Below are 5,044 nucleotides of genomic sequence, written 5' to 3'. Positions count from 1 at the left end.
AGAAAATGATGCAAAGAAAATGGGGAAGTGGGGATATTATGGATAAGTCTCATCAAATGCTAATTAAAGGGGAACCAAGATATGAGAAGGGGGATCCATCCAAAAAAATAAATACACACGATCCAAATTTATCTATTTTGCTTTCTTGTTTGCTTTTATATTTTTGTTCCTAAATTCCTGTTATTTTATCAATTATCCGTTTCGTAATCCGATTCCTTTTTGTTTTTGCTGCTTTCTTCTGATTATGTCAATGTAGTAGTTTAATTTCCCGTATAGTTACAATCGTTAACTTTCATTGCAAGGCCAAGCTCGGATACTTTCTTGAGTAGGTTGGAGAATCCAATTCTCGTCGATTTCAACTGGCCTAAATCCGTTGAGCCGTCATCGAAGAATTTCAAAGATAATAGATACAAAACGTGAATAATTATACGTCACACAAACAATTGAAAGCCAGAACCGATGACACCAAAACTCTTGCAGTTCGATTCGTTCAGAAGGGGGAAGAACATACAGAAAACTCCACATAACAGGAGAAGATGGGCGCCATAGAAGAGATATGGCAACGAAGATGGTGAGGCTAGAGAGAGAGAGAGAGAGAGTTGTATATAAAGAGAGAAATAGTGAGGTAGATTATGTGATGTATTTTTTTCTTCACAGTTTGTATTGTCTTGCCTACTTTCTATTTTGAGGGTTTTTTTATTTTTGTTTGTGAAGAGGTATTAGGATCGGTGGTTGTGTGTTTGTCGCGATTTGGGTATATTTTTATTGATATTGTGTGATTATGTTTTTCGAGTGGTTTGGGGGCCTGAGCCTCAAATTTCCTTGTTAACTCATGGTGTATTTGCTTGTTGAATGAAATTCTTTAGTAGTTTGGTTTTCATTGTGTTTTGTTTTATTTTTTAAAGAAAAATTGTATTCCTAAAATTTCATAACAGTTGGTATCAGAGCCACGATCGAGTATTTCTTTTATGAAATCGTATTTTTCGCTTTTGATTTTGGAAGGATCTACTTATCCCTAAGAGATCCGTGTAAAAATCTAAAGGATCTAGTTAAATCAAACCTATTTCAGTGAGTTCGGTTCTTCTCCTTTAAGTTTGTGTCAAAATTGGTCCATTGTGTTTCAATCCATGGTAATATAGCACTGGTCAAGCTGTTAATATGTTTATTTAAACAAAACTACTACTGAATTGTGTATATTGGTGGAGTTCGACTGTATTTTGGCTGTTTTGAGTAATTTTTTTTTTTGCTTCACCTTATTTTGTTGAGATTTTTGTTTGTTTGGTTAAAATCTAAAAATTTTTCAAAATCTTTTATATTTTTTGATAGAAATAATTTAGATACTGAAAACCATCTGTGTTTGGTTAAAAGTTTGTCAAAATCGTCTTTGTTTTTCGGTTAAAATCTTTTAGTCCAAATTGTTTTTGTAAATCTTGCTTGATCCTTATTGGTGGCCTATTATTATCTCAGTTTTTGTCCGATTTGTGCATTAAATCTCCTAAACTTGTATTTATGTGATTCTAACATTTGGTTAGAAGAGAAATTCTATGAGTCTTGTCTTGTAATATTTGTTCTTGTTTAGCTAACCGCTCCTCTTGAAAGAAAAGACATTTCAGTGTGTTTTTTCTTGTTATTTTTTGTAAGAAGAATTTTTGTTGTTCTTTGAGGGAAACTTCTAAATCCCTTTGCCTTTTGTGTTCATTATTCTCTGTTTGTTTATTTTCGAATAATGAAGGTCTTGCGAAGGAATAAGGCGAGGGTTGAGGATTGTATTCCTATAAAAGCAAATGAAACACTATCAGACTAGTTGTTTCGATGGAACACAACAGTGTGTTGATCTTTCAGCTCGTACGTGCTCGTGTAGAAGGTGGCAATTAAGTGGGATACCTTGTCATCATGCGATTTCGGTAATTGGGAACCAAGGCGAGGATGTGGTAAGCTATATGGAGCAGTTTTATTCAGGTAAGACATATAACAAGGTGTACGCATTTTCAGTTAAAGCAATCAACTCTGAAAAATTTTGGGAGTCAACAGACTTTGTTCCACTGAAGCCACTGCCGGTTAAAAAAGGGGTGGAAAAACCAAAGAAGTTGCGAAAGAGAAAGGCCGGAGAGGCTAGGAAAAAAATTTGTGACCAAGGATGGTACAGATAGGCTAAAAAGAGTTCAAAAATCCATTGCGCGTGGGAATTGTGATGGAGTTGGGCACAACTCACTTCATTGTCCTTAAAAGGAACCGTTCGAAAGACTTTCTCAGGTACGCCAACAAAAATGTTCATCTATGTCTTGATCCAATATTAGTACAATTATGTACTTAAAGTACTATTGATGTTGACATACCGTAGCTTCGGCACGTCGAGGTAGACGAAAGCCAAGTGCAACATATATTCCCCCGAGGCGAATTGTAAGCATTAGTTTAAGTCACTTGATTGTTTTACACGGATTATGAAGGACTAACTTATTAAATTTAGACATGTAGTTGCGATTGAAAGCTAACAGTGAGACCTTATAAGAAGATGCAGTTTCATTGGAGGTCACCATGTCTGCGTTATGAGACATTCCAATGCAAACATCACGGTCTATTTCAATTGCCAAAAGTTTGCTACAGCTAGATTTTTTTGGATAGTAGAAAAAGTATTGCGCTCTCTAGTAACCAGATATATATTATATATATATATATGTGTATGCTCACAGGATGTCCCATGTCTGCTTCCACTTTCACCTAGACAAGGACAACACCGTCGGGAAAGGCATACCATAGATTCTGATCTGATTGATATTCAGATCTCCCATGTATGTTGACTGTTAAGAAATGTTGGTTTTTTATGCACCACTATTGTAAACAGATTTTTTTGTTTCTTTTATCATGCACCATAGAAAAAGCAACATGAAAAGATACCATTGCCACCTCAATCCCGACAAATGCGTGAACAACAACAACAAAAGGGTAAGGGTAAGGACAAAATAGATGAACTAACACCTGAATCGTCTCATCCGGTGGATGGTATTACTGTGCAGTTACATAGTATTAAAAATTACAGCCCTTAAAAATTATATTCCTCGCGTGTTTTTGATTTATGGTGTTGAATATTTTAATGCCAGGGAACTCCACTATATGGACCTTTGATGTTCAAGCAATGCAACAATGGAACCAAGAAGCTACCAACGCAGGTCATACTCCCCCTATCCGATATGCCAGCTGGTGTTCGGGCATTGGAAATTAGACGGATCATACGCCATCACAATTCATCAAGCCTTGCAAACTACAAATCGCAACACCTACATTAAATACTTAATTATAAATCAACCTACATTTCCAAATATCCTACGCCATAACAATCCATCAAGCCAACATAAACTTCTGTCTTACATCACCACAATTCTACAAATCAATATACACTTTGAAAATCATCCCACACATAAGTAATCTTACGCAAGATAGGGCAACAATCTTCTTCCTCACCCTTTCACTGTGAAGCTTCAATGTTGTCATTTCATTTTCCGTCTCATTTAGTTTCTTCAACAACCCGAGAATGACGGCTTTGGCCCTTGCACACGTTGGAGGGTCCTCCCAGGAAAAATATCCGCAACCTGCTTCAACACATCGCTTAAACAACAAATGCCACATCAAAATTCATATACATCCAACAACACTCTAATCCAAAATATAAACATATATCTGCATACTCACTAGAAGTTTGGTGAAAGAAGTAAATCTTCAACCTGAAGTTTTGTTCGTCCATAAAGTCCGAATAACACTCTTTCGCCCACAATGACATTCGATGCAAGCATTCATAGTTGAAGACGATGACATTATGCCCAAATAAAAAACCTATAAATAAAATGAATTGAATCGATTTTAGCAATCACAATTCCCGCAAACCTACTGAAAAACTTACACAAATTGAAAATGACGAAGAAAGAAGAAAGGGTGAGGAGTCGACAACGAAGAGAAGGGGTGATGAATCGCACGGCCACAATACCTGCTTGGCAGGGCTCATTCGGCCGCGGCGATAAAAGGCCCACTGTGTTCTTCGGTGTGAGGAGTCGACGGTGGAAAAAAAAGGGTGATGAATCGCGCAAGAAGGAAAATGGGCTGGAATATGCAAGAATTTTCTAATTTTGTTCAATTGGACCAATTTTTTTTTTTTTAAAGGCAATTAAATTTTAAAAACAATAATTAAATAATAAAAATCCACATGTCTGCCAGGTCAGCAGCACCCGGCAGACACACGGCCTCCGGCGAGCCACACGGGCATTTCCGGTACTGGAAGACTAAAACTGCAAAAAAATTTCACTGACGAAACTAGTTTACAACAGGTCCACTTACGAGACTAAAATGATAAAAGAATCTAGTAATAGGACTAAAAAAATAGTTTTAAAAAAAATTTAAAAAATAAAAATTCAGAAGTATAAAAACTAAAATTTCAAAAATTTAAAAAATAAAAAATAAAATAACATAAATAAGAAATAACATTTAAAAATTATAAAAAAAAGTAAAAAATTTATATTTTAAAATAAAATAAAAATCAAATCAAAATAATTTTTTTTCTATTGTTTATTTATTTGAATATTTTATATTTTTATATTTTTTAGCTTTTAAAAAAAATAAAAAGGAAATTATCCACATGTTTGACAGATGACGCTGACCTAGAGGACACGTGTCCTTCGACATGTTACGTAAATATAAATATAAATTGAAATGATTTATAACAAATTATTAGTGTAATTATTTAAAATTTTTGTGTTTGGTTTCTCTTATTTACTGTTCATCTGTTTTTTTTTTTTTCAAAAATAAAAAGTCTAACTTTCATTTTAAATTTTTTTATACTATAAAAAAAATAATTTTATATTTGAATAAGACTGTTAAAAAGGAAAAGTTGACGTAATTAGAACAGAACTAAGTATAAAATAATATATTTAATAAATATTTTACTTTAAAATCTATTTTTTTTAAAAAAAAAATTATAAACACAATAAATATTATATGTAAAAGGAAGATAGATGCTTGTTTTGACCAATTCAATTCATTTTTTCTTAAATTCATA

General features: G+C 33.8%; 1 long non-coding RNA gene across 1 annotated transcript; it reads left to right on the top strand.

Annotated features, from left to right (window-relative positions):
* On the top strand, positions 1 to 3,298 carry LOC127257680 (uncharacterized). Its single transcript, XR_007840058.1, has 7 exons — positions 1 to 625; positions 1,733 to 2,253; positions 2,342 to 2,400; positions 2,468 to 2,573; positions 2,691 to 2,789; positions 2,874 to 2,943; positions 3,099 to 3,298. It is a non-coding gene; the product is annotated as an uncharacterized LOC127257680 (long non-coding RNA).
* Positions 3,299 to 5,044: the final 1,746 nt, after the last annotated feature.

This window comes from Andrographis paniculata, unplaced genomic scaffold (assembly GCF_009805555.1).
Source record: "Andrographis paniculata isolate CXL003 unplaced genomic scaffold, ASM980555v1 Contig58END, whole genome shotgun sequence".
Taxonomy (NCBI): Eukaryota; Viridiplantae; Streptophyta; class Magnoliopsida; order Lamiales; family Acanthaceae; genus Andrographis; species Andrographis paniculata.
Note: the sequence above shows the minus strand (reverse complement) of the source record. Positions and strands in the feature narration are given on the sequence as shown.